The sequence below is a fragment of the Euprymna scolopes genome, chromosome 3, assembly GCF_053919585.1.
Source record: "Euprymna scolopes isolate OS-2025 chromosome 3, ASM5391958v1, whole genome shotgun sequence".
NCBI lineage: Eukaryota > Metazoa > Mollusca > Cephalopoda > Sepiida > Sepiolidae > Euprymna > Euprymna scolopes.
This window is the reverse complement of record NC_136484.1, coordinates 35593648-35602261: the sequence shown is the minus strand read 5'-3', so window position 1 is coordinate 35602261 and position 8614 is coordinate 35593648. Positions and strand designations below refer to the sequence as shown.

The 8614-nt window shown below is 33.8% G+C and overlaps 1 pseudogene; it reads left to right on the top strand.

Moving 5' to 3' along the window:
* The first annotated feature begins 6550 nt into the window (after nt 1–6550).
* Nucleotides 6551–6669, top strand: LOC145263685 (5S ribosomal RNA; annotated as a pseudogene).
* The last annotated feature ends 1945 nt before the right edge of the window (nt 6670–8614 follow it).

Sequence of the window (8614 nt, the reverse complement as noted above, 5' to 3'; positions counted from 1 at the left end):
GTCTCCTTTACGACTGGGTCTACAACATGTTTTGTCCTTAAATGTAAACAAGTGTTACATATGTAGAGTTTTGTATGATAACATTGAAAAGACGATAGGATTTCATTTCCATTTAATGAAAAGACAAGATTCATTGTCATTCTAAATTTGCGATATATAATTTTTCATTAATTTATTTGTGATTTTTAATACCCTGCCTGATTGTGAGAGCTCGTTGGTAGCACACGGGATAGCACTAGCTCTTTGAGCTACGAAACTATGTGATCACACTGGTTGGCGGCTGATAGGTTCACATGTTGTATGATATATATATATTTATATATATATATATATATATATATATATATATATATATATATATATATATATATATACAAACATATATGCAATATAACTATATGTATTTTAAATACTTGGTATGGTAACGGCATGTAAATGTATGCCATGAAGTTCTAGTTTTAGATTGCTCGATAGTGCGATGCTAGAGTTATAAATATACATTTTAAAATTAAATACCTGTTGAGTTAATAAAAAGATCTCGATTCGGGGCTGTGACACACTTGACAAATTGTGTTTCTGTGCGTTGATGAAGTCCTGTTGTTCATAATTATTATTGATGAACTATTATATACTTGTATGCAAACACCGGGATTTAAATGAATATACGCAAGGTGTTACAATAAAAAAACATTTTGAAACTGAGTGATTATTTGAGGTGTTTTTCATTTTAATATGGTATGTTATATATATATATATATATATATATATATATATATATATATATATATAAATATATATATGTATATATATATGTATATATATATATGAGTGCTCTATTTAATCACATAAATTGATATACGAAAGTAGAGTTCTAAGCGTAAACTGTAAGTATTTACTTCCACAGCGCTCAATAAATAGGTAGAGTAAGGTAGTAAGTTCTAAAAATATATATGGAAATTAAGCTACACAGAATATTCTGCGTTTCATCCAGGCTAGGATTCGTCAGGCATATGCGAAGAGTTGTGTTTGCCTCGCGTTTTTTAATACGCACATTGTATTTAGGTTTTAGTTAGCTAATCAGCTTCCTAGTTTCAACCGCTCCCTTCTTAATAAACCAAAGGGCAGACACTTATAGGACAAAAGCCCACTTGACCTTAGGTTCAACCCATCATTTGTGTGGACTTTTTAGGCGGAAGGCGTAGATATCTAGTGATCTGACCTGCTTTAAACCTAGGTGTAGTTAAATGTGTTTTTTAATATTATATTGGTTTATATATATGATTTATGAATATGTATATTTATTTTAATTGTTTATTTTCTATTGTCATTGTTAATTTGAATATTATTTTGTGTCGCTATCCTAGAGTAAATTTTATTCTGTGTACACAGTTGTTCACTGTTTCTCCCCTACTGTTTAATAGATGTTTGGGTTATTTAAAGTATAGGATAGAATTTTTTTCATGAATCCATAATCTACATTGTTCGTCTAGGTCTCTACATATGTTTTCTTGTCTTACTATTTTCCATTCGACTACTGGCGAACGTCGGCATTCTTTGATTTCCTAGTATTTGTATTCTAGTGGTGTTTTCATTCGGTGTTTCTTTTTACTTTTGAACTTACTTTTGTGATAATAATATCGGGTTTTGAAATCTAAGAAAGACAAACCTATGTCATATTTCTTGTTATTCCGGGTTTCTTTCGCAGATATTGTGGCCTGGTAAACTATACTTTCGGTTAGACATTTATTTTGAAGTGTGCAGAATATGCGGCATCTACAGTTCCATTTATCTTGTTCATTATTAGTGTTTTTATTTTTATTTCTACTATGGTTGTTTTGTCCTGAGTTGGTTTATTATTATTATTATTATTATTATTATTATTATTATTATTATTATTATTATTATTATTATTATTATTTCTACTAGTTACATATGTGTCCTTTGTGTTATTTTTGTTTTTGTCATAATGTCCACTTTTTTATTGTTTATTTTCTTGTTGTTTATTTTGTTATTATGCGCTTTAAATATTATATCTAAATTTTCGCAGTAGCTGTATGATATTTTAGCTTATTTTTATTGAAAATTTTGTGTAAGGGATTGGTTACGGGTAGTTCCTTTCGAGGAGATCTAGAAATTTCTTGACAAGTTTTGTTTTTAACATTTGAGTGTATGGCCCCGTATACCAGATTATATTTCTTTTTCTACTATTTTTAATTTTATTATAATTATTGGTGTTTTGTTGCTTATATTTCCAATCAATATTTTTATCCACTATTTTTGAGGCTGTTTCATGGATATTGATTGACCTGTTAAATACATTTTCATAGCTTGAGTTATTGCTAAGTCTACTTACGATCGAGTTAGGAATGCGTTTTATAATTGATGGTGGGTGATTGGACTTGGGGTTTATGTATATTGTATTAGCGTTATCTTTTAACTAGGGTGCATATTTGTTTTCATCTGAATGTGTAGGTAGATAAGAGAGAATGTGTAGGTAGATAAGATAATGACTTTGTATATTCAGTTGAAATTTCGAGGGAAATTTCTGGCCTGAAGTCGTAGTCTCCCCAATAACGGGTGATTACAGAAACATGTATGCACATATGTAGCCATCAATGTTTGTATAAATAAATTTAATATACCTGCTCTGTTAACTCATTAAATACGTTTTGGTAGACACATGTTGTTTCAGTGGATGTACATATAGGAAACTAAGCTACACTGCCATAATATATATATATATATATATATATATATATATATATATAGGGTGCGTCTGGTATTTGAGAACATATATTTCCTTTTTAAAAATAATCAAAAAGACAAACAAAAACATCAGTATTACAAAAAGTCACTGTATTTTACATAAACTCAAATATTATTTTTTAACTTTATTAAAAAAAATCGCCCTCAGCATCAATTACAGCTTTTATTCGAAACCTAAACCGTTAGCAGGCACGTTTAAGATGGCTCTCGTCGATATCCTGCATTACTCTGACTGTGAATGCTTTCAGTGAATCTTAAGTGTTATGAGAATGTTTATTAACATCCCTCTCAACAACGCCCCACACATAATAATCCAACGGATTTAGGCCTGGAGAGTTTGGAGGCCACAAATTGAGGGAAACGTTATCATGCAAATTCTCTGCTAAACATTCTTGTGTCTTCTGGGCCTTATGTGCCGGTGCAGAGTCTTTTTGAAAGATGTAGGGCCTTTCATTACCTACTCTATAAATCCAAGGCTTCACAAAAATACTCAGGACTTCAATGTAAGCAGCAGAATATATTTTTAGTTCTTGTGGAAAGAAATGTGGCGGCATCACATGTCCTTCATTGCTAACCACCCCCAAAACAATAACAGTTGCTAGAAATTTTGTGTGCATAACTCTTGGAACTTCAGAATGGTCAGCACATAGCCATCTGTCCTTTCTTCGGTTTACCTTTTGGTCTTGGTCAAAATATTTTTCGCCTGAAAAAAAAATGTGTTCCTCAGCAGAATGTTTCAGTTTGCTTAAAAGCCTCTTGGATCTTACCAACCGATTTTCTTTGGTAGTTTTGGAAATAAACGGGATTCTCTTCATCACATACGACTTGTATCGAAGATTTTCATGACAAGGCCTACGAATTGTGGCTTCTGAGACATTAAGATCTTTTTGCAATTGACCTCATTGAATTTTGAGGGCTCTCATCAATGATGTTCTGAACTCTTTGAACAAATTCTGGTGTTCTTATGCTGTCAGAGCGTTGTTGATACTTTTTGCGTTTAGCAACAGGAGAAATTGGGCCATTTTTGTCCTCTAATTCTTTGCAAACTTTAAAGACAAACGATCGGGCAACTTTTAGAAATTGTGCAATTTGTAAATCACTGTGTTCTGACATTATTGCAACTATTACAGCCTGTCTTTTCATTTCCTGAGTTATATTAATCTGCCATAATTAATTTTTCTGAAAGAAACAAAGTAAAAGATTAGATAATAGATAAAAGAGATGAAATAAGTGATATTCTCAAATACCAGACGCATCCTGTATATATATATATATATATATATATATATATATATATATATATATATATAGTGCTAACAGATATATATAGTGAGACAAAAGGAGGTGTTGACAAATAAAGAGGGAGTGATAAATAAATTGCCGTATTGATAGATAGTGAACAGAAAATTACGTTCCAATCCAATCCGAACTGGGGTAAATCGCCGGATCTAGTTCCTGCGCAAGACGCCATGCACATAATACATATAACATATTATCTCTAAGAGAAGCTTTGTCTCAAATCTAAACCTCAGTAAATTACGGGACAGATAATTTCCCTGTTACATCTGTATGTGCGTATATAGTAGAAGAAAAGGGGTCATCTTCAATCTGTGATGGACATTGCTTTTCACTTAACCACACCCACCTTTCCCTTTTCTGCCGTTACTCACTCATCGTTGTCATGTTTTGTTCTTATCAGCATCGCCAATGTCCGACGCTCTGACATTTCGCGCCAATAAATACACAAGAGAATTACACGCAGTCTTCATTTCATTCTCTTTGCCGCCATTATCTCGGATTTGGCCATTTCTTACAGTTGTTTTTTTGTTGTTTTGTTTTGTATTTTATTTTGCTCCCACTTTTTTATATATAATTCTCTTATCCTTTTTTAAGAGTTTTCGTCCCTTTCTCTTTTTTTTAGCTATCTTATTGTATTTTTTATTTATTTGTTTGTTCTGCATCCTTACTCTGCCTGTATTTTTCTGTGAAATCTCACCACTTCTTTGTATCTTCGCACCTTTCTCTTTTACGTTTTTATTATTATTATTATTATTATTATTTTAATTTTTATGATTATAGTTAGAAGTATCTGTAGTCATAGTATTAATTGTATAGTTATAAGACTATTACTTGTAGTCGTAGTCGTAGTCGTAGTCGTAGTAGTAGTAGTAGTAGTAGTAGTAGTAGTAGTAGCAATAGTTGTAGTAGTAAAAATATAGTTTAGCATGTGTTTTCGTTTGCTTCGTAATTGTTATTTCGGCACTGATGCAGAGAATAATCCAGACGTAACTCAGAATCCTCCCGGGTGTTCCAGAGAAAATTAAGCCGAGCGTCGCCGATGAAAGCATAACAAGAAACGAAAACCTGCCTTAAATTTTAAGTTTTATTAACTGTAAAGAAAAATGTTATATATATATATATATATATATATATATATATATATATATATATATGTATGTATATATATATATATACATACATATATGTGTGTATATATATGTGTATATATATATGTGTATATATATACGTATATATATATATATATATATATATATATATATATATATATATATATTTGCTATATATACATTTAAATAAATAATGTTAAAGATTTTTTTTGTTCGAGAAAGTTTCAAAGGTAAGTTAAATAAATACTTTCAGGGAATTTGTAGTTTATGTTTTTTGTTTTTTTTCAAGAAAAATTGAAACACTTTTTTCTTTGTTCGTTTGTTGTTTGGGGGGACGTCAAGGAAAAACCTGGAAACTAGAAAAATTGAAACAAAACTGGGTGGAATAGTTTTTTTTTCATCATATTGAAAGAGATGTTCTTCTTGTTTCTTCAGACCGTTGTTTTATTAATGGTGTGCGTAGATCGTTTTTCGCATTCACGCTGGAGGTCTTTCTGTGTTGCTCGCTCGAATGTCCACAAGTAGATTAATTTAATTATGATGGCAATTATCAGCATGGACTTGGCAAAAAAAAAGGTACCAGTCCGATTTGATGTAAAAGGTTCGCAATTTGGTAGTCTGACACCCCCAGGCATAGCCCTCGCTTACCTTTCGTCTTATAATAAGATTGCACCTGTGCCCACATGATGCACAAGTTTTCGTGCGTGCCAGTATTTTTTTTTTTTTCTTGGCAAAAATCGAGGACTCCGGCTGGTTTCAGCTGCTCACTTAAGGCTGTAAAATTCATTGGTTTTTGTTTTTGTTTTGTTTTTTCTGACGTGAAAGTACGAACTGATGGCTTTTTTTATTACTAATTTGTTTTCTTTTCTTCCTCTTCCAAATTGTTGTTTGCTGCTTTGAATTTTGAACTTGCGCGAATGCGCGTCGCATTGAAAACCATCGTGCTACATTGTCATTGGCTCAGCGTTATGTTACGTCAGACGGCTTAATTTCCTCAGCGAGGCTCAGCTCACTCCGGCTGTTGACGTCATGTTTCGGGGAAAGCCGGACGGGCGTTGAGTTCCGTCTGGATCACTCTCTGCATGAGTACCGTTATTTTTTTAACGTATTCTGCTTTCTCAGTGCCTTTCGCCTCCGCTGCTCTTTATCTTGTCCTCTCTAATTATTATTATTAGTAGTAGTAACAGTAGTAGTTGTAGTAGTAGTAACAGTAGTAGTAGTAGTAGTAGTAGAAGAAGAAGAAGAAGAAGAAGAAGAAGAAGAAGAAGACGAAGAAGAAGAAGAGCAGGATAATTATTGTACTTATTATTAATAGTAGCAGTTAAATATTCACTTTTTTTTTCTTTTGTAGGATAATCATCCCTATTTTCATTATTATATACGGCATAACTCGCGTTAACACACCGGTTTCCGTTAGATCACCGAAGTTAAGCAACGTTGAGCCTGGTCAGTACTAAAATGGGCGACCATTCGGGAATTCCAGATGCTGTATGTGCTCTCCGCTTATCTAACCCTTGTTTCTAGGCGTCTAGCACTTCTCCTTGCCACTGGACTCAAGTAGTGCCGATCCAGGGGAGATGTGGTTTAAGCTTGCGACACCATCGCCTCACAATTAGACGTGCACCTACTCAAAATGGGTATCCACTGTCTCTCTAAAGTTAACGGAGGCATTACTTTTCTATTTTTATTATTATGTTTTTTATTCACTGGAAGTTTTCACACTACCGATTATCAGTGCTCACACGCGATAAACAGTTTTGTTCCTCAGATTCTCAGTGACAATAAGTCACTCGAGTGGAGGTTTAGTTAATGCTCCCTCATCGGTCTTTCAATCGTCATCGACCTTTTGGCACGGTGCCAATTGATGCCGATTGTACTTTTAGAGAAAGAGGGGTATAGTTAATATTGGGTTAGTTTCCTCGCACATGTTACTTTATATATGATTTCTGAATTTATTCATTAATATATATAGACATGTGATATATCATTTTGAAGCACGTTTTCTGCTCTATCGAACCATGTTATTTGTTACCGCTCTTAATCTCTTCATTCAATTTGTGCAGGCTTTTTGACAGCATGGACAAAATTCAAATCCCAACGATTTTCTTGTTCCAATTCAAGCTAGGCCGAAAATCCTCGCAAAACCACACAAGAAGTTGCCGTAGAACTCAATTTTTACCATCTAACAATCCTTCGCCATTTAAAGCAAATATGGAAGTAAAAAATGTTGGATAAATGGGTGCCGCATGAATTGAACGATAATTTTTAAAAAATCGTCGTTTTGACGTGTCTTCTACGCCCCTTCTACGCAAAAAAAAAATGAACCATTTCTCGAGCGGATTGTGACGTGTAATTAGCAGTCTATGAGAGCGGCAACGTTCGGCATAGTTGGTGCACGCCGGAGAAGCCCCACAACCCTTCCCAAAGCCTAAATTGCACCAACAAAAAGGTTATGGTGACTGTTTGGTGGTCTGCGGCCGGTCTCATCCATCACAGCTTCTTCAATCCCGGCGAGACCGTTACTGCGGAGAAGTGCTGCCGACAAATTCACGAAATGCACCAGAAACGTATGTGCTCGAGATTATTTAATATGGAGGAACCAATTCTCCTCCATGACAACGCTCGCCTGCATGTTGCTAAACTGAATCTGCAGAAGCTGGACGAATGGGGCTACGAGACCCTGCCTCATCCGCCATATTCACCGGACATCTCGCCCATCCATTATCATTTTTTTTAATCATCTCGACAACTTTATGCACGAAAAATGCTTCCATAGCCGAGATGATACCGAATCGGCCTTTAATGACTTCATCGTTTCCAGAACTCCGGATTTCTATGCTAATGGGATAAATAAATGTGTTTCTCGTTGGCAAAAATGTGCCGATTCTAATGGTTGTTATTTCGATTAATAAAGTTTATTATGGAAGGAGTTTTTATCTTTGGAATTTGAACCTCAAAAAAACAACATTATTTTGCACCAATCTAATATGTTTTTCGTGACATTTTTTTTTAACAATTTTTATTTTTAGTTCTCTCCAGAGTGGCCCTTCTTGGGAGGTTAATGTTTCTCACATTAAATACTGACCTTGTGTCTAACACTGTCATCGTGAGGGGACAAGCAAATAGGAACCTTAGTAGAAATAGTAATACATAGAATACGAAACATGGCATCAGTATGCAACAGTGCTGCGCCTTTTATCAATATCTGCTATGTCCATAATAGTTTCCTTTCTTTTCTTTTTTCTCCAATTGTATAAATTTCGACGTTATCAAACCACGTTTATTTCAAGACTGCGTCAACACTCACTCTAAAATTCCATTAGTATTTGTATACGCCCATTTAAATATATTTATTGTCTTCATTTTCATCGCCATTCTAAAAAGATAACAAAAAACACAATAATAAAACTTATTACTCCCATTTCTGTCTTTCATTGTAA